The 26,387-nt window shown below is 41.4% G+C and overlaps 1 pseudogene across 1 annotated transcript in view; it reads left to right on the top strand.

Annotated features, from left to right (window-relative positions):
• The window catches only part of LOC148543019 (enoyl-[acyl-carrier-protein] reductase, mitochondrial-like), an 83,786-nt pseudogene that overhangs the window by 36,989 nt on the left and 20,410 nt on the right, over positions 1 to 26,387 (top strand). Inside the window, exons 4-5 of the transcript XR_015871270.1 lie at positions 21,963 to 22,106; positions 22,849 to 22,951. The product of XR_015871270.1 is annotated as an enoyl-[acyl-carrier-protein] reductase, mitochondrial-like (transcript). The remainder of the gene's footprint in view (positions 1 to 21,962; positions 22,107 to 22,848; positions 22,952 to 26,387) is intronic.

Here is a 26,387-nt window from a genome sequence, read left to right as displayed (position 1 = left end):
CAGTCCCCATACACTAGTATGGGGACCTAAATTCATCAAGCTCCGAAAAAATACAAGCTAGACTGCAGGGGCATTCGCTCCTTTCCATGGACACATGCGCACTAGCACTACATAGTCAGACTCAGCAGTGCTAAGGGGATTGTGAAGGCAGCTGATTTTTGGATCAGCTGTCTCTGCACCAGAGCAATGTTGAGTTGCTCTAGTGAACTTGTATCCACCACTGCTACTTGCAGCAAGTTGGATAGTTAATTACGTACAAATTCTGAAGTCATGACTGACAAGTTAAAATTCTTCCTTTTTGTACAATTTCTTAAACAAAGGGCCTCATTTATTAACGAGTTTTATCACCAAAACAAGTGATAAATTTCACTGTGTATGATAAATGGTGCTCCAGCCAATCAGCTCTCAACTGTCAACTGTTAGAAAAATGACAGTTGGGAGCTGATTGGCTGGAGCAGCATTTATCATACACAGTGAAATTTATCACTTGTTTTGGTGATAAAACTCGTTAGTAAATGGGGGCCCAAGTGTGAAAGTCTTTATTGAAAGCGTCAAAGCTTACTCCATCTATTAACAGAAATAACATTGAAGGACTCTGCTAGTCCTAGAACCTTTCCTAACAGAAAAAAGCTCTGTGTACTGTTCCAACATTGGTAGATAAATCCTTAGTACTAGAACCAGCATGCGCAACATCAGCCTCTCTCACTTTAACTCATCAATTCAACTGTCTTTACCACAAAGCTCTTATCCTTTTGAAAAGTAGCTGTTGGCAGACAACTAACTACTCTATTAGGGAGGGCAGCACAGACGGTGTAATGGTCAGTGCTGTGAGGCAGTAATGCTGAGGTCATGGGTTTGATTCTCACCACAGACCTAACTGTGTGGGATTTGCATAGTCTCCCTGTGCTTGTGAAGGTTTCCTCTGGGTGCTCCGGTTTCCTCCCACACTGCAAAAATATACTGGTAGGATAATTGTCTCCCAACAAAAATTAACCCTAGTGTGTTTGCATGTGGTAGGGAATATAGATTGTACTGCAGTGGCGGCTCCAGAGGTGGGGCTGCAGCATAGTCCAAAATTCAAATAGGGGAGCCACACCAACTGCCAGCGAGTCCCAGCCATCTATGTTTGGCAGCATTTGAAATGGCAGTTGGTGTGGCTCCAATATTTTCAATTTTGGACTGTGCTGCAGTCCCACCTTTTGAGCCTCCATTTATAAGCTCCAATGGGGCAGGGACTGATGTGAATGGCCAAATATTCTCTGTAAAGCGGAATATGTGTGCGCTATATAAATAACTGATAGTAATGTACTAAACTTTCTTTAGAGGACAAGTGGAGAAGTTACCTACAGCAACCAATCAGGTTCGATCTACTGTATAATTTTATTGAATGTACTAAGCAAATGATAGCTACAGATGTGTCATGACTTGGTAGCGCATCTTTTTGTGCAACTTTGTACCTTCAAATGTGTCTTTTTCAAAAAGTGGCGCACAAGCTTCTGCTGATTAAAATGATATGTGGTTTGGCAATATTCTGTGTGCAACTGTGGGTGTATCATAGACGTTGACACTGTGACGTAGCATTTTTCATGCAGATACACCCGCAGTTGCACACAGAATATAGTCATACCACATATCATTTTAATCAGAAGATGCTTGTGCTTCTACAGGGCCGTAGAGAGCTCGGCCGGGCCCGGGTAAAGGAGGGGTCGTGGCCTAATAGTGGGAGGCATGGCCATGCCCCCTTGACCAAAAAAATAAAAATAAATCACTTATGCAGCGCCATGTAAGCTCCCCAGCCCGGGGCTAAGCGTGGGGGGGTGCAATCAGTGTGATCGCCCCACCCCACAGCCAAAGGAGACTGCTCTGGCTGCTGCAGCAGCCGCAAGCAGTCTCACACTGCAGCCCAGCACATGCTGTGTGCTGAGTTGCTGTGAGGGAGGGGGGGAGAGACGCTGGACCCGGGCCCCGTTGGGCCCCTCTAGCAAGCCCGGGCCCAGGTAAACTGTACCCGCTCCCCCCCTCTTGGCGCCCATGTGCGTCTAATTCGCCTCGCTATGTGAATAAGATGCTTTTCAAGGTAAAAAGTCACACGAAAAGATGCTCTGCACTACCAAGTCACATGGCGCTCAAGTGTTATGTTTAATGCGACTTTTAGCGCATGGAGATAAGATGTATGTGGACACATCTGTATAATCTGATTTGTTGCTATGGGCAATTGTCCTCTTTAGAAGGTTTGATACATTTCCCCCTATTTCCTTTATGACTTCTTGGTGACTTGGTGGAAGTACAACTTCAACATCACTTTATGCCATGTGAGAAAACAAAATTAATTAAAAAATAAACAGACAGGGCCGTAACTAGGGGTGCACAAGCGATGCTGTCGTCCAGGGTGCAGCTGCAACATCACCTGCATTTAGCTTGCAGAATGCCAGGAAAGATACCCTGCACAGCTACCGAAAGCATCCTTAGGACGCTGCGTGCTGTGCTCTACTTCCTGGTGCCAGCGCCCCAACTCCCCAGTGTGACATCATGACAATACGTGTTTGGGGGTGGGGCAGGCACAGGGTGTAAAATTGCCCTGCTCTGCACTGGAAATGGACAGTTGGTTTGATCAGTTATTCAATCAAGTTTGAAATCCACAGTCCCCTACAGGGTTTCAATCTCCTAGGTTACCCCAGGGGAGTGGTGATTTACAGAGAAATTCAAGTATCTCTGAAGGCCACAATGTGCTGGCATTCCATTATTGTTTATTAAGATACTACTGTAGTAATAACACATAAGTTGTCAATTTTGTTGATTTTTTTTTTAAGACTATGTAGAAATAAAAAAAGTTCCCTTTCTATTCTCTATGACTTTTATTTTTATCATTCAGTAGTTCATTATTCCAAATATACTAATAATCTTTTCACCACAATGACGCCAGGTTAAGTACTGACCAGATACTGCAAACAATATATAGTTAGAAGCCCAGGAAACACTTAACCTTAAGAAAAATCTAAGCTTAATGATTTTAACACATGTCACAAACAAACATTGAATAAAATCTATAAACAAGATAAAATAGTGAACTTTACCTGAGCCAAAGTGATGTTTTTAAAACTATTCACTGTTTTCATTACACGTCAGCTGTTCTGGTTTCATTTCCGCCAATGAAAACCAACAGTCAGAATTAACTAAGTTAAGTAAAATCTGATTGATTGTTTGAGTTCACTGGAGGAGAGGCAGTCAGAAAGCATCTGATAGAGGGTCTATTGTTGTACCATCTCCTCCCCTGCTGTTTTCTCTCATGCATTGCAGCATCATTAAATCAAGTGAAGGCCGCCAGAAAATGAAAGACTGCAGCTCTGCATAAGAAAGGCATAAAAGGTAATAATATAGCGATATCATCTTACTGTCTCTTTAATATTTATGCTATTATTACACTACTGGTATATTACATATCCCTGGGCAGTCACACTGGCAGCCTGTATTATAATCTGCCACTGCAAGGGAATGCTGGCAGTACCGTCAAAGGCAATAAAGTGTGCATCACGACTGTGTATTCTGAAATTAATTGGGATTTATTTTTTCCTGCACAGCCCACTTTATTCTTTATTCTTATTTTATAGTCAATTTTTATTATTAAAAATGCTTATTTTTTATCACTCAAATTCCTGAGACACCTAAACTAAAGGCATAAGTAGTTATCACATTTCAAATTACAGGAGAAATCTTGTTTTTTATTGTAAAATGATTGGTGTTCCTGTTGGAGGAGAGCTCTCTGTGCTCAGTCTTCTCTGGGCACGAGGACCCAGGAAGCGTGATCACCGGCCCACCAAGTGTGTGTCTTCTTCTCTCCAACATCCCATAGTGAAGGAAATGCCCCTTAGTGTCTCCTATAACGGAGACTGTGGGCCAAATGTAATAGGGTGTCTGTTTTGGTAAATTGAGAGTTTTGTGTTTAACTCGCAATTTTTCACAACTCTCCAAGGTAATAGGGTGTCAGTTCATTTAGAACTCACATTTTTTTCAGAGTTACTAAAAATCCCCATTCTCAAACTCACATACAGGTGTTTTCCCATTGAAAACAATCAACTTGCCCAATGTAATAGGGTCTCAGTTATCTGATAGATATCTTGTACCCAGCATGGGGTAGGTGTCAGTCCAGATAGATGGATAAATGCATGAAGCCCCACAGATACTCACATTAGCATAAGGTAGTAAATTTGGCTGCAATGGCGGAGTGCACTTGTGACTGCTTTGCGACTCAGAACCAGGCCCTATATTTCCAGTATTCATTGGAAAAATAATATAACTATTTAATTGTTGACCCAAAAAAACTAATTATTAAATATATAAATAAATAAAAAATGTTTATTCATTTTATACTAAATCAGTTTAACCATATAAATGATATTACCTAATATGTGAGACTAGATAGATATATAGATAGATAGATAGATAGATAGATAGATAGATAGATAGATAGATGTAGAAACACCCAGAGAGAGACAGACTGTAGATAGATCACATACAAAACCAAAACTTACTCATTTAATCTATAGGATCCCAGCTATTGACCCTTCTGAGTGGGATCTCTGGAATCCCCCTGAGTCAGGTCTCACCCCCACGCTGCATCCTGCCTTTGAGCTGCATGCCATCCCTCAGACAGCTCAGCTTTCAGTTTGTGGTCAGCAATACAGGGCCGACTTCTGGCAGATGGGACAGCAAAAGAGGAGATGGGAGCATCTAGTGGCAGTTGGCAGTACTGCACTCAGCAGTGACACTGACAGCAGCTTTCTATTCTGCGCCCAGCAGGCTCATAAGAGCCATCCTCTTGTCGGAGCTGTAGATAAAGTGTCTGCTGGTCAGTACTGATCAGGGGGGATATCTGGGTACTCAGAAACCCCCCTACATGCATATTCTAAGGTCTATATTCAGTACTTCAACCATTTGGCTTATGATTCTATCACTAAAATAACCTTTATTTTAATAGCATACACTTGAAAAACTCCATTGATTTTGTTGCGCAAATTATTTGCGATTACGCTTGCTCAGAGGATTCACTCTCAAAGCTCTCAGCGCATCAGGTGAACTGTAGTGTTTGAAACAGGTCAGACTTACTCTGAAGCTGCGTCGCTGCCTGATCTGTGTCGATGTTCCCGATGTTTACGCTGATGCACATTGTCGGATGGATAAGAGAAGGCAGCAGTGAGCATCCCTATGCTTGAGTAAGCTTTGGAGATATTATCATATTTTTGTTATTGCGATCCATGAGAGATTGCAGCTGCGATGGCATTTGCATGCAGATCTGAATCAGACCGTAAGTCATAAGACATATATACCTCATTCACACTGCCTGCAATAACCCGGGATATTTCACGTGAACGCGCAGCAACCCGGGTTATTGTGAAAGGGCCCAGTTGAAATAACTAGGGTTGAGCGACCCAGCATTTCAACCTTGGAAACTAGCAGGATTGAACTCGGCTTGCGGTGCAGTGTGAACGGGTAACCCGGGTTGAAGCAAACTGGGTCCCGCTCACAGCAGAGGAAGAGCCGACATTTGGAGATGATTTCTCGGCACGTGATGATGGTGATGTCATTGACCTGGCAATAAGCCAGGTGGGGCCGCCAGTGTGAAAGGGGTCTCACCCGGGATGGACCCATGTACAAGAGTCCGGGTGCGACCCTGGAATGTGGTGTGAAAGGGGTAACAGTAATGCAGTTCATAACACAGAAGTGTGCAGTTTATTGCATTATGGCTAGGTCTTTCTTATATTTCAATATCTCATAACTATACACATTGTTCTGCCAGTTCTGCACTGTACTCTTTTTACATCAAACAATTATCTCAGCATTAGCTATTGAAATGGGAAAATAAATAAGACCATGAGTAAACCAGTTGTGCAGATACGATGGGTTGTGTTGGTTTAATGCTCATTTTTAGGTTTGCTTTTGCAGTTGTTTTTATTTGTTCACTTTTGCACAAAATCAGAAGAGTAAAAACGAACTGAAAATATGGGCTCTGTCATTGATGTTTGAGTTGCTGTCACATAAAAGTGATCTGGATGAGAAGTGTCCCCAATCATGCTGATCCCAATCAGCCTCAGAGGCGATTCTGTGGCAGCTTTCTCCAGATATAGTACAAGGTTTCTAGTGTGAATTAGTTGTCAGACAGTGTTTCATCTTTAAAGTGCACAGCAGAGTTACTTGCAATTTTACTTTGAAGGTAAATAACATAACTTATGCTCAATTACATATTTCATTGAATCAATCTATTCAAACAAGAGAATTAATTTATTATATTTTGAAACTACTATAAGTTATAACACATGTTGTTGCAAACCTTAACAGGCACTTGGTATATATACTGCAATGCTTACTCCTTTTTTGCTAACAAGTGCTTAGCCCTCAGTAAAACAGCAAATCCTAATGTCTATGAATGGTTTTAGCAGTTTGTTGTGATAAAACTATGACAGATATTTGATATTTAAGCATTTTCTCATGTCCCTTTCAGGCGTCACATTCTGAAGCTATCAGTCCCAATACTTGTATACATTTAGAATACATGGTCAATGGTGTAATTTGTGGTTGCATGAATTTCAAAGTAATTTATACTGCCACAAATGTGCAAAGTAGATGTGTGCTGGAATGGACCAGTCCCTCCATGATTTGCACAGTAGCATTCCACCTACAATGCAGTAAGAGCACATTTAGAACTTCTCTGATTGAGGTAAAAGTGATGTTTAGTATTATCCTATGATTAACTTAAATATCCCATATGTAGACATTGACATTTCTGTAATGGGTGCAGGGTACACCCTGCACCCATATAAATATTATACTTACCTCTACGGAGTTCTGCAACAGCCGGTGCTGCATGCTGAAATCATCAGGAAATGGAGCGGTGGCCATTTTCCCGGTGATTTGCACATGCGCACTAGAGGATGTCTCCAGGAACATAGCATGGATGCCATGAACATAGTGTGGGTACACTGCAGCAGTGTCTGTCACCAGTTTTGCGCTCTATGGGGAGATGTATCAATCCTTGGAGAGAGAGATAAGAGGAAAAGTGGCCCATAGCAAGTACTAATCAGCTTCTGTTTTTTATAGGCTGTGCTAGATAAATGACGGTCAGAGGCTGATTGGTTCCTATGAGCAACTTCTCCACTTTACCTGTCTCGAAAGTTTGTTCCATCTCCCCTTACTGCATTTCTGCCTTTGTATGGAGGAGCACTATCCTCCCTTTCCTATCTTGCTTAGTTCTCTTACCATCCTGTTCTTTTCTCCCTTCCTGGCCTCCCCCTTCATACTTTTAAATGGTGTCTCTCCAAGGTCTCCTTTACTCATATATACGCCAGCTCTATCACTTCTTCCATTAATCTCTCTACTTTTCCAAGGGCTTCTGACTCACTCCAACGCTCTTCCATTCGTTGCCTTTTTCTGTCTCCTGGGTGTAAATTCAACTTCACACACAAACAGAACTTCAAATAGACCATCAGTATTTTCCCATAGCCATCAGTAAAAAAGCTTATTTACTAACAGTCCATTTGAAACTATAACAAAATAGATTAAAAATTGACCCAAAATCATCATTTTCAATAGAACAATCAGAAACCATTCTATTTGATTTTACATCATGTCTGAAACGCACTATGGTGGATAAAAACATGGGAGAGAAGTATTTGGAGCACTTATTGTTATGCTTTTAAATGCCTGATTTATGACTTTTTGGATATGCAAATTAGCACTGGAGTGAAAGTGTTTGTGGGTAATACAGTGCATGTAACATGTTTTGTCCAATAGAAATGCTTTTCTATAATTTTGGGCCCTAGAACACATTTAGAACTTCAAATAGAACATCAAAATAGACACCAATGCACTATTGAAATTAGAATAGAACCCAAAATCGACTATTTGTAAATCATCTATTTTGAATAGAAACACTGTGGTCGCATTTGTGGGGATGTTGGTTCTATTTTGGTTGATTTTAAAAAGAACCAAAATCTACTTTTAGCAAATTTACTCCCTGGTGTACACTGTGCATGCACCCATCTCTCTGTAGGCCTACTGCCCAAGTGCTTTCTGGGGGATATGTATCTCTGCAGCTGCGGCTCCTTGCATCTTTAAGCTCATGGATGCAGGGTATAACACAATTACTATTGCCATCTTGACCTGGCAATAACATCAGATAACAGCTGGCTGTAAAGTAACCACTACCATCCTTATACAGTATATGTGGTAACGAGATTTCCATGAGTAATGAGCTTTGCATTGAGAAGCTATAGCATTAAAGTCCACCAATGGCCACTGTGAGCAATACTTGGTGATGGCCACTCCTGACTGTGGGACATGATAAATAAGGAGAATCCCTAAATTGGACCACCATTTGTGCCCAATTTAAGCATTCTCCTAATTTATCAAGTCCTGCAGAAAACAAATACCGGTAGGTCCCTAAATATTTTTATCTTGATACATAAATATACTGTAAAAAATCAAATAAGAAATTTTACACAAAAGTTGTACATTCTTTACCAAATAATTCAATCACCCGTTAAATAACCCATAAATAGGAGCAAGCCCTGACACAGGCAACACTTATATATGGAAATAAACATTATAAGAATAGTATTTCATGATAAAGGAAATGTATATGGAACAATATGGACATCACTTAGGGACTTTCCATAACTAGCATAAGGAGTTTGAAGCCCTAGATCACTGCGATTTGTGAGATATTCTCCCTTCCTCCCACATTGGCAGACAGTTCTTACCACAAAAAAAATATATCAGGCAATTTCACAAAACAAATCAGCTTTCCGTTAGTGGCCACCGTGCCAGTTATACAGTAGTGTTTGTAGATTCAGTTATAAACGTTTTATTGTATCAAAACCTTTATTATGTCAATGCCAAGGGAATAAAAATTGCAATAGATTCCCTTTCCCCTTCTGCCAAGCCATGCACCTATTTCGTGCATTTAAACCTGCATGATATTGATGTACACTTAATAGCTGAAGATTAGGTTGGATTAATAACAAAAGCAGAACTTTAAATCCATTTCTGACTACAGTAGTTAAAGTGATGATCTGGCCTGAGATAGCATGGCTAATGAACCCTTATGTTATAAGTCAGGTTCTTGAAGTTTGGGGTCTCCTGATAAATAAACCATTTTGCTTACAGAGAAAGAAATGTTACTCCCATTCAGTAGAATAATCAGGGGCAGACTGGGCCGGGAGGCAAGGTGCCATGTGCCCCCCGGGCCGCACAGTCAACTTGTGTCCTGGGCCACCAAACTTAGTAAAAAAAACACTGTGATACTGCCACGCATAGGCTGCCGTATCACAACTGAAGTCTGCTGTCTGTGGCTGTGCTCACTGGTCAGTGAGTCACAGCTGACAGCCTGAGCATGCCAAGCAGGAGAGGGGAGGGTGGAATCACCTGCTGAGCCTAGTAAACACATTCGAAGATCAAGGCTTCCAGACAGGGGGCGTGGTGTGGGCGGAGCCACTCTTGGCTGCTGACACACCCACACCACGCCCCCAGTATGAAGACACTGATTTCTCAATGTGTCAGAGCAGAGCGGTTGTTTAGTCTGCAGCAGCACAAGAGGCGAGAGGGCAGCACTGCCACTGAGCTCCTCTGGGAGGCTCAGATGTGCCCAGGCCATGCCTAGATGTGGCGGCGTGGCATCACAGGTCACGCACGCTGCATTGCCCGCCCCAGCGCCCCGACACATTCACCCAGTCCAAGACCCACAGAAGTGCTCTGACAGTGGAAGAGGAGCCGAGAAGACAGGGGAGCATGTGAAGGTAAGTGAAAGTGTGACATCACAGGTCACGCATGCCGCGTTGTCTGTTCCAGTTCCCCGACACATTCACCCAGCCCAAGACTCACAGAAGTGCTCTGACAGTGGAGGAGGAGCCGAGAAGACAGGGGAGCATGTGAAGAGAGAAGATGCTGGTAAGGTAATTGAAGGGGCTGGGGGACACACAGTAACAGACACTGATGGGTAAGAGGGGGGGAGAGTGCAGAATAACACAACGATGGCGAGGAGGGGGGGAGAGCAGAACAGACACAGATGACGAGGGGAGACACAATAACACAGATGGAAAGAAGGGGACGATGACACAATAACACAGATGAGGAGGAGGGGAGACACAATAACACAGATGAGGAGGGGGAAGCACAATAACAAAGATGGAAAGAAGGGGGGGCAACAACACAGAGGGGGAGGAGGGGAGACACAATAACACAGATGAGGAGGGGGAAGCACAATCACAGAGATGGGGAGAAGGGGGAAAATAACACAGAAAGGGAAGTGAACCAAAGAGGGACTGTACAGCTGCACCCAGTGACCCCTTCACAGAGTGTAATTATTCTGGAAATATGGGGGGGTTCAAAAGGTTAAAAATCACTGTGTTAGAGACTCAGTAGGTGCTCACCCCCCCCCCCCCCCCATGGCTAGGTTAGAGCTATAATAGTGAGGGAAGGTGATCTGTGTTAGTGGGGGGGATCTTTATAGGTGCAGCTCTGTATGTTTGTGAGGAGGTGATCTGAGTGATTGGGGATTGCTGGGTGGGGGTCTGTGAGGTGGGAGATCTGAGAGGGGAGAGATCTGTGGGAGGGGGGATCTTTATGAGTTGAGTGCTGTATGTGTGTTGGGGGTGAGCTGTATCCATATTTTTTCACTCACGGCAAACCACTGTTGCATGTTAATCAAATAGGTATCATGATGACCCGTAATATGCGTGACACTTGGGGTGATGCCTCTGGAAGGTTATCTATCTATCTATCTATCTATCTAGGGGTTAAGCAATACCGTGTCTCGTTTTGTCTTATAAGTATTTGTTGTACGTGAAAATCATTTTAGGATAGGCCGTCACTTATGGGTCAGTGCTCTGTACTTGCCCCCCGGGCTAAAAGGTGCTAGCCAGCCCCTGAGAACAATTGTCACTATATATATTCCCACTGATCCTATTAATCTACATTTATCAGAAATCTATAAGCATTCTAAGTTACAGGTATCCAGTGGTAAAAATTGGATTTTTGTTGACAAAGCTCAAGAGTCATACAGAGAGATGTGCCTATACATTAATCTGTGCATGGTTTTGGCTGACTTGAAGGTACTAAGCAACTGATGCAAGGTTGCACTGAAGTCCTTATGCAGACATAATCATGCAGTTCTTAGCACTTAGCACAGAGGGTGTCCACATGCAGGATACAACTTAGTGATTGCATGCTGCGGCCATGTAGATGGAATTCCTGGCTATGCTGAGTTGTGTGAACACAGAGACTCTTCTGTTTACAGATGAATCTCTTGCACCGTGGGGGTGCTGGGAGGGATCCGACTGGATCCCTCTCCAGCCCCCTTCCGAATAGAAGCCCATAGGCTTCTATAGGGTAACGCCATAAGAAGATGGCGTTACCCACCACATCCAAGCCGCGGAATACAACGCATTCCGGGGCTTGATGCATATAAGAAATGAGGCCAAACCATATTTTCTGGGTTTGACCGCATTTGTCACGTTGGTGCATCCTGCCCAGTATGAGCTTGTAATAGCTGTATGTACGGTAAGTGTATGGATAGGAGCGGAGCGTTGCATTTAGTTTCCTGCACTTTAATCGCGTATAACTGTGTCTGACTTGCGTACAACTCTGAATCGGGCCAAAAATGAATTTCATGTACTAAAGCGAGCTGCATACTTTCCATTAACATTAATGTTTTTTTTCAAAATTGATGTACAGTATGTGCAAATGACAGGTAAATGCTTTTAAACATAAGCAGTGAAGAGCAAGTGCATCATACCATTATATGTATATACTGTAATTATTGTGTGTATATATTTGTCATCCTATATAACTCAGGGAATATATATATATATATATATATATATATATATATATATATATATTTCATTCAATAGATTTCATTAAAAAAAATATCCAATTTCAAGAGTATCTGAGATGCATGTGTCACAGCTGTCAGGTAGATACAGTTGAATCTAATTCCTTCAACCAAGCAATTCAGAGGAACATGATATACAATATTTAGCTACCACACTTAAGAACATTTCATAAATACCTTCCTGAACTAAAAATCATGGATTCGATATATAGCGACTATCAAGAATAATTGCTATATAATATGTCAGCTGGAACACTGAAAATATATTGAATAAACCTTTACATCATGTATGTAGTACCTTTCTATTTCCTAAACTTGGTAGGAAGCATGTGCCCTCAGGATATACCAATAAATACAGAACAATAATATAATTCAGAACAGAAAATAAAATGCTCAAGAAATATTGCAAATCAATAAGAACATAGAAAACTGTAACCATTCAGTAAGCTCAAGCTTCAAGATATTTCCCATATCCAATCAGTTCATGCTTAAGGGGATGTGATATTGTGTAGTTGCACTGGAAAATGACTTTGTAATTCAATGTATTTAATGCTCTGCACAGAGTCCAGAAAAATTTTTCAAAAACATGTATTTCAGCTGTAGTCCATATAATTGCTAATTCAGAGCAGTTATGTTATTACAAATGCTCCTGAAGCCAAATCCTGGATTCTTTTCCTACATACACAAAATGTATTGTTCAACGTAGATATGGGGAATTAATTTAGGCTAATCAGAAGTAAAACTCCAGAGAAATATGGAAGCAAAACTGAGTTGCTGTATGCATTTCCATTGATTATTATTCACTGGAATATTGGCAGAAAAGCTTCACTGATCAGAATGATCAATATTTACCATGAAACACTGTCCTGCCCATTATTATTATCCTATATTTATATGGTGCCACAATTGTTCTGTGGCTCATTACAAAGTACTTAGACAAATAAGTGAGCAAGAAACCAGTACTTACAGTACAATACAATGTAGGACAAGGTTTATACACATTGCTGCATTAGCGATCATAACACTCAAATAAGCAACAGGGTGTATGCAACCAAGTGATAGGTGCCTGAGTGAGTAGTAGATGAAAGTTAAAAGTAAGGAGAAGCACAAGAGGGTAGAGGGCCCTGCTGGGAAGAGCTTACATTCTAAAGTGCCCATGTTCTAGTGCACTGCAAAATAATCTAATATGACATTTCATGTTTAATTTATGCCTAATTTTCCACCAAAGTACATTGATTATCTTACCTAGATGGTAGAATATTGCCATGACCCTCTCCATGCTCAAATCATGTCCCACAACTCCCATATTGATTACTTCAGGGGCACAACTATGGGAGACAATGGAGGCACCTGCCGCCGGGCTACAGCACTGAAGGGGCACCTCCTCCATTGCCCACAATATATTCACCCCACTTAGGGCTGTAACTATGTACCCGGAGTGTACCGTCATTGCCGCCCAATACATGGCCCTCTTCCTGGCACCTGAGAAGCCATCATACACTAGTGGAGAGCTCCATGTCAGACCATCAGCTGCAGCCACCGTCTATTTGTAGCCTGTCCCTTCTCATTGGTGTCGCTGCTCCTCAGCAGCTTCTGTTGTCAGTGTGACACGTCCGGTGCCCTCCTCACCCAAAACTCTCTGACTCACTCCTCCCTGGCTAGTGTATCTGCATGTGAAAGCCTACATTACAGTGTCAGCGGCTGTGACCGGGGGCATCAAATTATATCTTGCTTCCGGGCATCTGGGATGAATTTATGACACTGGATTATTTCAATATCCTTCTTTCTGGTCAGCCTGGGACCCATCTGTCCCTCAATGCAGTCTCTACTGAATACGGTGGCTCTACTCTTCCTACGTTCCTTTTCTGCTGTGCTTCTATGCTAATTCCCTCCAGAATACATTTTAAACAGATTATCCACAACTAGTAAGCCCTCTACAATGCATCTATGGCTCCTCACAAATGTTGATAATGATGATATGTGTAATTATATATGTCTGCATGCAAATCTGCCTATGCATGTAAACATGTGCAACCTATGTCAGTGTAATCTAATTTACATGCAAATGTGTTTATGAATCAGAAAAGAAAAATGCATATATGATCCTGAGCCCTGACATCATTACAACCCATAACACCACAGGGTGTACGTCTAGCTCTTCTAAATGTGTCTCTGGTGCATTTAATACTCACTCTCCATAGTAAGTGGGTAAATATCTCCCGACTTCGCAAGACAAATGTCCCGATCATGGGACAGCATGATCGGAACTGTCTCCCAGAAATCAGGACAGTTGGGAGGTATACAATTGTAAGCCAATATACTATGTTGAAGAAAAGAAAATATTTCTCATATACTGTAAAATGAATACAACTTCAGAGGCATTATATGAAGCACAAAGAAGGTCAAATGAGGTCATGAATATGGGTTGTGTAGGCACAAATGTGATAAGTAAAGTTAAAACCAAAGAAATGTTTTTTTGAGTTGCACTTTCCAAGCTGTAATAATCATACATATTGGATGTGTGGATGGGCTAACTTGCAAAATGCGGGTGTGCACTTGTGTATATTAACCCGAAAATGTATGCGTTATTGTGCCTCGTTATACACACTATGTAAGTCATGCACGCTGTAAGCAAATCCCGGTTTACAATGTGTGATTTCTAAAACATTTTAAATTAAAAATATAATTCTTGTGTATTTTACTTGTATATAGACTGAGAGACATAAAGTAAAGAGACATGAGTACACTATATAGTCCAATCACTTTGTGACATGCCATGTAGCCTGCATCTGAAGTAATATTGTGTGTGGGTTATTGATGGTAAAGCACAGGAGGCCTATAAGCCCAGACATGCATCATGAAGGTGAATTTGCGACTTTTATAAGTAATTTTATGTGACTGTGAGTTTTGCACTTGATGATGCATGGACCATGAAAGGGTGGAGGAACATTCCTAGGACAATGAACTTGATCAGCAAAAAGAAGATTTCTTCTTTTAGAGCAGGATACTTGGGCATATTTGTATTAAATGCCATTGCAGGACAATACATGTATACTACTTCAACCACAGTAGAAACAATTGTTTTCCAATAATATCAACAATGTCCCTGGTGTCATCTAAATGTAAAATGCAACAAATAAGACACAATGCCCATTAATATGCGCATATAAACTGATGCATTTAAAAAAAATGAAATTAAAATAAATGTCACTGGAAATAAAAGCAGACACAATGACCACTTACTTTTGCCGTTATATGAAATATAAATGAAGATCAAACAAGATGTATATTGCGAGAAGGACAGAAAAACTAATTAATCAGGCAGGCTGAATGTGAGAGAAGGAAATGCTTATTGCTGACTTTTGAAGAAGTCTAGTGAAAATAACATTTTAAGTACAGTAGCTGCATTTAATGTGATGTGTTTTCTGTATTTTATATTTGAAGTGTAACACTGATGTTTTGTCCTATTTTTTTAGTTCTGGCTTTCCCTGCACGTACTGTATAGAATCATTTGAAGTGAAAGACTAGTAGGAGTATTGAGCTTAACATCCCCTCATGTGGCCCACAGATGTAGCCAGTATGACAGCTCCAGTCCCTGTCACCCTCAGCAGAATATAGACAGTTCTGTGTGATGACTTTGGCTTGCTGTCACAAATGTCTGTAGGCACTGTTAGAGGAGGGTGACTCCTACATAAAGAGAGTGATCTGCATAACAGTGCAGATAGATGTCACCCCTTAATTACGCCATGCACATGAGGAGGGTCATCAACACCTGCTCTATCGTATTTGTATCCAGCAAGATGCTTGTAAATAAATATATCTAACCAATTGCTAGAGCATAAGAAATAGTAAATTATGAGGGCTGATTGAAAAGTAATGAGACTGAGACTCTGTTTTTCTGTCCCATAGGTAGACGTGGAAACGCTAGGCTGGTTATTGTGAAGCTCATACATCGATGTGTTGAACCTGTGGTTGGACTGCCGTAGTCTTCTTTGTATGGTCACAGCAAGCGGAAGATCTTTGTATATTTCATCATGACAGATGAGGAAGACGTCTGTGAAATTATATCAGAGACGGGTGATTGCATTTTGTGTTAAACTTGGAAAAAGTGGAAATGAAACTCATGAAATGTTACGGTAATCATATGGTGGAGAAATAATTAGCCTTGCTGTAGTATTTCGGTGGAGGAAGAACTTCAAAGAGGGTAATACACGAGTGACTGACGTAGCGTGTTCTGGGAGACCATCCACCGCGGTTACAGATGTCAACATTGACAAAACTGCAGAGATGTTGCAAAATGAAAGAAGGTTAACTTTATGCAAACTTTCTGCTTCACTTGGCATCTCATTCGAATGGGTTCAGCATATTGTGACAGAGAAACTGAAAATGCATCGCGTGTGTGCCAGGTGGGTACCCAGAAATCTCACAGAAGAGCAGATGTGACAATGAGTTGAATCGTTCAAGAACACCGTTCGAATGTCAGAGAGGATACCCGATTTCCTGACATTGATTGTGACGTGTAACGAATTGTGGAATCGTCAGTATGATCTGGAATCCAAACAACAGTCCAGTGTATGGAAACACACAAATTTGCCTCTGCCCAAAAATTCTGTGTGATTCCTTCGGCGTGTAAAGCCATGCTTCTGCTGTTCTTTGATGCGCACGCTATGATCCTACAGCACTGGATTCCCCGTGGACAGACAATTAATAGTGACTACTATGCAAACGTCCTGAAAACCCATTTGGGTGGAGCTATGAGGAAGAAAAGACAACATTTGCTGAAGAAACAGTGCTTTTTGCTCCAAGACAATGCCCAACCATATGTTGCTGCTGTTGTATTGGCACTGACTGAAATTAATGGGACAGCACTGGAACACCCATATAGTGTATACAACAATCGGTAACATCGAGTAACATCGGATCCATACACAGCACTTGTGGCTGACCATACCCTACCGCGAAGCACTGCGAGTGCTTCAGTGTGTAAATCAGCCATGTGACGTGTATAATGCTGCTGCATCTTAATTATGCACGCCTCTGAAACAGCGTTAAGATGCACAGATACGCTTGTATTTGCACCACCACAGCCCTGTTTCCATCGACCAACCCCTGTCAACACCCACACACCCACAAATGGCTCGTCCTGTCACTCATTCTGGCGAGGCGTCTATGTACAAGAGGCAATTGCTTCGCGATCACCTAGACTGGATTGCGCACGCGCACTGTGTCTTACACGCATGCGCAGATTGCAAACATTGGCAGGCTACGTGTGAACACAGCCTAGCGAACGGGTCTGAATCAGGCCCTTAGCACCTTGTGATTTCTGGGCATTCCCGACTCTGAAAAAACAACTGCAGGGAAAGAAGTTCTCAACAAATGATGAAGTGAAAAATGTCACAGCTGCAACAGTAAAAGTGATGTCACAAAATAGTCTGCTGCACATCTTTGAATCGTTGTTGAAACGCTGCAAAAAATTTATTGAATTTGAAGGATGCTACTTTAAATAGAAAAATGTTCAGGCCAGGGGGGTCATCTGATTCTGAATATAAAAAATCAGTCTCATTACTTTTCAATCAGCCTCGTAATTTAAAAAATGTACATTTGGCTTGAGTTATTGTTTAAGCTAATACATTAAAAGCACAATTAGCACACATCAGAAATTTTCTGAACTTAGTCAGAGTATACAAGGGCACCCAAATCTAGTCCCCTTGCATATATATGGGGGTGGGTACCCCACTGTATTATACCCAAGAACTATACCCAACAGTTTTTATTTTGTTTTAGTGCAGTTTACCAAGTTATAATGAAATACGGACTGGGTGCAGCACTACTCTGTTCCAGCGGCTAGTCTCTCAGAGCTGCAATGGTAAAACACTTCTCTCTTATGTGCTACAAAAGTGGACTTACTGTATTTGAAATATGCAGCTGTGTTCCCCTGGGAACATCCTCATCATGGATGATAGACAACAGCGATGCTATGTGAAATCCTTATACACAGTGGTGGTTTTCTGCATTTGACACTGGTAAAAATGCATGTAAAATGCATTTGACACACGTTTGTTTAGTTATGTAGTCACTATTAGCATCTGGAGCTCATTGTAGCCAAGGATAAATGTAAAAAAAGAAAGAAAATGGAATGGAAAGCAAACACATAGCAATGCTAGTAACAACACCTTTGTCTAAGGGGACACTAGAAACACTTTATAGTGTCAAAACCATGTGCTATCATTAAACTACATGTAAAAGACAGCAATAGGTATGAGACCTAAAGCTGGTAAGCAATATAGCAGAGAAAAGGGTGTGACTGGACTATAATGGGTGATCAACAGGGTAGGAGGAACATCAGCCCTAGGGTAAACAGAAGGGAAGAAGATGGCTGCAAGGGCGGTGGCCCTCGTTGAGCCCCTCCAGCAAGCTTGGGCTCAGGCACTTGCGTATTACCGTCTTTGAAGTGCTTCCACCACTGAAATACTGCAGCTCGGCTAATTGTTTCACCACTGTATAATTGCCATTACATTTAATGAGTTTCATTTCCATTCTTTCCAAGTTTAACACAAATTGGTCATTCAGACCCGCTCGTGAGCGTCAGGACGCTCGCAGGCGGGTCGATGTTCCCCACTGCGCATGCGCACGATGGAGGGAGCTCCGTCGTGCGCATGCGCGAGACCCGGGGAGCGACGGGCTTTCCATCGCTCCGGGTCTTGCACCAAAGGGGGCGTGCTGTCGATGTTGATTCTTGATTTTTTGTTACAACCATTAGTACAGAATGAACCCTCATTTCTGTTAGATACAACTATGTTGCTTAATAAGCTTAATACATTACATTGTATCCCTGATAATTGTTGGCTTATTGGAATTGATGTGACGAGTCTATACACCTCTATACCCCATGTCTTTGGTCTCGCATGTGTGAAAACCTTTTTGGGGAGAAAAGCAGTCTTTGAGGACGTTATGATTGATTGTATATTACGATTACTTGAATTGTTATTAACAAATAACTTTTTCCTATATGATAAATCATATTACATGCAACGCAGGGGCTGCACAATGGGTTCTAGCGCAGCTCCTGTGTATGCGAATATAGTGATGTTCGAGGTAGAAAAAGACGTGTTTTTTTCTAATTCTAATACCGCATCCCAGATTATGCTATATTCACGTTTATTGACGACCTTTTAGTTTTTTGATGTGGTGACGCCGCAGAATTTCAATTACTTATGACAAATCACAATCAGAGTAGTTCTCCAATTAAATTCACCTATAATATGAGTATGACAGAGGTGAATTTCTTGGCTGTAAAATCTCAATTAGAAATAATGCTATTGAGACTACACTTTATTCTAAACCTACTGACAGAAACCTGTTATTACAGGCTCAGAGTTGTCATCCGAGGAAACTTATTCAGGGTCTACCGTATAGTCAAATGATTAGGGTGAGAAGAATTAACAGTGATCATAATGTAGCCATTGCTCAAATTGATGATCTAATTCAGTGCTTCTGTGCCCGGGGGTATTCATATAAGTCCTTACAACAGACTAAAACAAGAGTTTTAGCATTGGATCGTAAACAATTATTAGTTAAGAAGGATAAACATCAATCCCTTGAAAATAGATTCCCTTGGGTCAATAGATTTAATACATCATCTTCCAGGATTGGCCATATCGCTAAGTCCTAACTGGTCCCTAATTGAATCAGATACTACACTTAATCTACATGGCAGTCGCCTTATGCCCAGTTATTCTAGAGGACGCAATTTACATGATCTTCTAGTTAAGACTGATATATCAAAACTGGGTAATAAACCACAATCATTTTTTAATAAGAAACTGGGTTGCATTAGGTGCACATGTGTAACTTGTCAGTTTATGATTGGAGGAGACACATTTACACATCCCCATAGTGGAAAAAAATTCTTTATTAAATATCAATTGAATTGTAATACCTGCTTTGTAGTGTATCAGGTTATTTGTCCTTGTGGACTCTCTTATGTCGGTAAAACCGAGCGAAAATTTAAAGAATGAATGGCTGCGCATCGTTCAGCTATCCGAAATGCACTGGCGAGTGCTACCAGTGAACAGCCGGTGGCGCGTCATTTTGCTGAATTGAACCATCCTTTATCTAGCATTAAATACAGAATGATTGACCATATTCCTCCTTTAATTTGAGGTAGTGATCGCGCCACCAAGCTACTACAATGCGAAGCACGGTGGATAGCCCGGTTGGATGTCATTTCCCCTAAGGGACTTAATGAGAATATTTCATTTAACAACTTTCTATAGTTTATCTATTGTTAATTCTCATTGATATGTCCATAATATGTTAGATCATCTTTAGATATGTGATGCTACATTTGACATGTATTAAAGATGAATTATTGATTATTAATTTTGATGCAAAATCTACGTAATTTATCAATACCTGACAAATATTGGTCTAAGTGATCCTGTTTGCGCTATCTGTAAGGTTGTTATATATTTGCGTATATTGATTTTAGACTTTGTTTGTATGGTAGCCATGGTGATGGTGACACGATTGAGGATGGCCGAGTCTAGACGCTTATGCGTCATGACGTCATCTTCTGGTGCTGCCAGACGGGTGAGTGGTCCCGACTCTGGCCGCCGGCTTTACACGTGGTGTTCTTCATGTATAAAGGTATGTTTGTAATATGTATTTGTTGTCTTGATAAAAGTTCAGTAAAGAACTGAAACGTTGATTTACCCAATGCCACGCATTGTTTGCTTATTGAATATATGCCGTGAGTGCCGCACCTTGGCTGCTTGTGTGTATATATATATATATATATCTGACGCTGTTCATCACCTCTATAGGGGAAATTCACCTGTGTTGCACCCAACGGAGCAATTCAATTGTTGCTCCGTTCGGGCGCGCACAGCTGCCGCCGCTGACATCATAGCCTCCAACTGTACAGTTTTAGCCGTACCATTTTGTTATGGTCTGTAATGGCAAACAGCACTGTAACAGTTTTTACCGGGTTCTGGATTTTTTAGCAGCCCTGTGTGTAGTGAGTTAAATTGTTGCTCCATTCGGGCGTGCACAGCTGTCGGTGCTGACATTTCTGATTGCAGCCCCTGAGCTAGCAAGTAGAAATTACCGAAAGTGACCAGTTTAATCGCTCAAACTGGACTTTATGCAGGCGTGACAATTTCCCGTCATTTTGACGGACTGCTAACTTGTACTACACATAAATATGAAGTAGTATAAATGTATTGTCAGAAATGAAAAGTGGAGTTTTGTACTGTTTAACCATAAAAATGGTGCCCCTGCCACTTGTCCACCCGTGCTGCACCACCAGCTACAGGCACCTCTTACAAGCATACACTGCACCCCCTGCAACGATGGTTGTTCTACCACTTACATTTTGACATAGCAAGAAGTACTGTTCAGTACAGGGGCATATCAAGAGAGGAAGGGGCCCGTGTGCATTCCCCGTCCAGGACCCCCTCCTCTCTCCCCGGTGGCTGGCATCAAACTGACAGCTGACCGCAGCAGCAGTAGACTCTGGGAACTAGTCTGTGCCCAGAGTCTACTGCGCATGGGCAGGTGCAGGGCTGAGACACCTGACGCAGGACCTCGGAGGGTTGTATATAGATCCCCTTCATTAGATGTACCTGGAAGTTACATGAATGACGAAGGAAATGCAGTTCCATGCCCATAAAGTACATCAAAAGAAGAAATTTGTCCCCTTGCGGGCTCACTTCACTTGCCACGCTTCCGGCATGGTGGCTAGCTTGCCACAGGTTTATATTCCCCCCTCTATGTCCACATGGATAGTAGGGAATGACGATGGCCATTGACTGATGACATCAGAGTACATCTATGGAAAGGGATCTATCCACTACCGACCTCGGAGAGGTAAGTATTAGAAAATATGGGTGCAGGGTGTGCGGTGTGGGCCCCCCAGGGGCCTGTGTGTACTGCACACCCTGCACCCATTATAGATACACCCCTAGTTTAGTATATTCAGATTTTTCAGCATTTGTAAATGAGCCCCATTAAATCTGCACTCTGATTAGTGGAAACACTACAATTACTGTTTAATCTATTTGTTTCCTTACATTAGGAACATGGAGAACTGAAGCAGTTTGTAAGTCACATGAAGTGATTCCTATAGCTAAAAACATCTCTATCCTCAGTGCTGCTACTCTCAGTGTTAACCCTTGCACTGCCTACCGGATGCTCATGGACTTTGTGACTTTGAGGGCTGGTAAGTTATGCTGCTTAATGTCACTCCAATATACCACTTTCTATCTTCTTACATATGTGTGACTGTGCTGATAACAGGCTTTATCTTATGGGGAGAAAACCACCAATATCACTTGGGGGGAGGGTGTTCTGTTATTTTTCTGAGGTTCATAGAAATACTCAAACATCATTATCACAGTATTTAACCACACACACGCACACATGTAAATGACAGTAGTGGTAAATGTCCCTCTATAAATTCCAAAGCATACACAGCTGTTGCTGTCACACACCAGTAATATAAGTTCACACCTACAGCTGTTGCATTTCTATTCACCTATCTATAGCATGGGGGAAATATAGAACATATGGCAGAGTCACACACCTCCCCCTCTCTAGCTCACATTTATAAAGCTTCTTCATAGAATACGCAAGTACATTATTTACAGGTAAAAAAATGTTTCACAGATTCGATATTATTGAAGTAATATTGAATTACTTGAAGTATTGCATATTGTATAAGTGAAGTATTTCATATTGTATAAGTGAAGTATTGCATATTGCTAATGCTACTATTAATGTATTGTAATAAGGATTATTTGCTTGTGGTAGAACTTGATTTGCTTTACTTTGCAGTTAAATACAGAATTAAATATAAATAAAGTTTTGTTTCATTCTCTGAAAATTGAAATACATCTATATCTAATAAGTATAAATCTGCAAATGTAAGCTATGAAGTCATGGATACACTTTATCTTCCTTAGGTGACACTGTCATTCAAAATGGTGCAAATAGCGCTGTGGGACAAGCTGTTATACAGATCTGTGCATCAATGGGAGTAAAAACCATTAATGTAATTAGAGATAGGTAAGAATGAAATAACGTGAAAAGGTAATATTAACATAATTAACACACATACATAATTGGTGACAGATTAGTGTTTGACTATTATAAATGTAATAGTAGTATCATTTAAAATTATATTAAATACATAAAGTGTTCAAACCGTGGAAGGGGCAATATCAGCCTATGGAGGTGGTGTAGCCAGTCTGGAGAGGGCCTTACTAGCAGCGTAGCACAGAGCCAGTTCTGTATGACTACTGCAAGTGGATTACAGTTGTACAATTGTACTGCATTGCATAATGATGTGGGACATACCACAATCAGAACAGTTCTGTCTGTATGGCACAGCGGAACTGAATCCCAAAATCCCTGTATCCTGTGATTTATATCCCACCCACTATCTTTACTGCGGCTACTCAGGACAGAATAATTTAATCACAAAATCCCCTCCAACATACAATTAATTTCTAATTATGAACACGTAATAACAGACATCATAGTGTACATAGAATAAAACACATACTGTATAACTCCTGCCTTGTCTCTAGCAAAAGCTTACACAATGAATGTACATTTCCTCCATTGTGGACGATCCACACCTCTACTAGTGTGAGCGCTGCCATTAGGCCTAATTCAGAGATGGACAATATTGCGATTCTCATGCAGATCGAGCAATTGTCTGCCATTGTGCATGCATATGGGCCGCACTATCGCATGAGTGCGCAGCGATTGCTCTGCCATCGCAGATGAACATAGGAATCCATTGCAGAGTGAGTGACAGTCTGTCAGCGTTTGAGGGTGGTGACGGGGGGTAGTCTGAGAAACGCAGGCTTGTACAGTGGGCCTGATTCAGATATGGATGCTAATGCGATCGCAGCTGCGATTGCGCATGCAACGCAGCAGAAAAAATATGCTAAGTCTGCAAAGATCACCCGAGCATAAGGATGCCAACTGCTGCCTTCTTACCTGCGTGCGACAGGGGGGGGAAGGGGCGCCAATGCTCTTTCTGGAAAAGGGCACCAAAAAGTGTAGTTACGGCTCTGTTTCTAATATTGTTCTTCAGCATACGTCTGTGTGATATTTACAGAGAGCTGAAAACATAGTGTTCCATCTAGAACACTGCAGACCTGATGCAGAATTTAATGCAATTGTGCCAAGCGGCATCTATTGCATATTGCCTTCTTCGTCCCCTGTCCTGTTTCTCCAAAAGCAAGCATATGTAAGTTCCAAAATAACATAACTCTGCTCTCTGCACCAGTCCCTGCATTAGCCAATTCTTACTGAATGTTCATTAATTTCCCATCTGAATTAGTCCACAAGTTAGTGCTTTTTTCAACTGGAGTACAAATCACCAAGAACCACCATTAGAACATATTGTATTAGACAATCTAGGATTATTTGTATGATGTTAATATTCATATTTCTAACAATAGTCATAAAAATATAATGCATATTGATGGCAAACCTTTTTTCTAGAAAATGTTTATTTGATCTCATATTGTCCAATGCTGCCCTCTTGTGTACAATCCTTAAACTGATCATTATGCCAAAATACTCTTACACATTTCATAAGAAGCATTGACTGCAATTGTGGAGGTTATTTATGAAGCACAAAATGACAGCTCTACAGCACAAATTCATCTTTGTGCAAGTGCTTCTAGATTTGTGCAGACTATACGGTATACTATAGGTGCAGTCACTGCCTTTTGGTACATGGCAGTGTAGAAAAATAAAATTGTTAAGTAAGATACTGTAGAGGGTGTGAACTTACTGTTTATTCATCATATATCTCAGCTCCCTGTTTCTACTGCCCTACTTTTTATCAAATGCATTTTCCTGGTTTTATTTTTTTCATGAAGCAGCAACTATTGTGGATTCATTTTATTTGACTGTATATAGATATATTGATTTGTTCACTTTGAACTATATTGAAAGAATATTCTTATGGATATACAGTATTTATGCCATGGGAAGAATTCTTTGTCAAATTTCAAGTTTCTACAACTACAAATGTGTCCTTGCTTATCTAGCCTCAATACGCCATGCAGCGCGATATGCCTGGCGTGAGTGAGCCATCAACTCTGCTTGCGTCGGGTGTCTTTTGCAGCTAGGACGCACCAGAGACTGTGCTGATTCATTTGATATGTGACACTTGTAAATCTGAGTGCGACTGAGGCTGTAAACGGAACTTGATGTGGAAAAAGCTGCGGCTGCTGCATTGTAGCGCGTCACATGCTGATTGAGAGACTCAGTCGCAGACAGATATACAAGTGTCACCTATCACATTACTCAGCATAGTCTCCTGGTGCATTTTCAGCCAAAAAAGGTGCAAAAAAACCACCCAGCACTAGCAAAGTCTCACAGGACCTAGCGCGTTGAGAGAGGCTGTTTGGCATGACTACATCAAAGATGAGTGAGGACACATCTGTACCTACTGTAATACATTATTTTTATGACTTCCTCACATGGACTCAACCCTCAAGCAGGATCAATCTCTCCTCATAGCAACAAGTAGCTTTACAAACTGAATTCACTGTGATTACCTATTTGCTGTACATGAAATCACGGCTGTTTCAATTGTTAAAACCAACTGTGATATTAGTACAAAATATCAGTCAGATGTAATCACATTGCTCCCTTTCTACTAGCTATCCACATTTGAGGGTCAGTCTCATCCCTGCTAAAACTAAATATCAGCAAGAGAAAAATTAGAAACACTGGGGACATGTGGGAAAGGAGAAGAGCTTAAACTTTATCACTGTGGCTGGCAGGAGTCTGGTGTAATGGGCACATTCTGTATATAATAGATATGGACTATAGGACATAGTCACTTTTATGGCAAAAATATAAATAATTACCACTTCTTCATACTTATTAAGACACATATTGGGCATACTTTGCGACTTTCTAGCTGCCCACTCCTGGAGGGGGCAGCCAGGTCGGCACTGCAGGGGGTGTGGTGGTGGCAATGGTGGACGGTGCGGGGGCATGGTAGCGTGATTGCGTCATTGTGATATACAATGCAGAGATTACCAGCATTATAAAAAAGCAGGGGATGGGGCTACAAATCGTTATGAATCAGCTCAATTTGCATCATCGTACCCCCGGACCACCCACTTTCACATGTTAAGTAGGCAACTGCGTGGGGTAGCGAGCGTGGCATATTCCATGGGCAGCATATGGGAGACTTGTCTACTCTTGCTGGCGACCAGGAGCGCCACGCGAATTTCAGGAGCCTTTCATCCATTCCGGGAGAGTAGGCATATAGCAGTGAATAGTCATATTTTTCACTGCATTTGTCTGTTCATTGTTGCATAAAGAAACAAATACAGAGGGTCTGATTCATAAGCGATTGCAACTGCGATTACGCACACAATCGGCCAATTGTTGCATTCTGCGCATGCATGGCAATGTGTGTGCACGAAGATCTAACTGCAGTTGCAGTGTCTACACAGACCTA

The sequence above is a fragment of the Taudactylus pleione genome, unplaced genomic scaffold (genome assembly GCF_031769625.1).
Source record: "Taudactylus pleione unplaced genomic scaffold, aTauple2 ptg000006l, whole genome shotgun sequence".
Lineage (NCBI taxonomy): Eukaryota > Metazoa > Chordata > Amphibia > Anura > Myobatrachidae > Taudactylus > Taudactylus pleione.
Note: the sequence above shows the minus strand (reverse complement) of the source record. Positions and strands in the feature narration are given on the sequence as shown.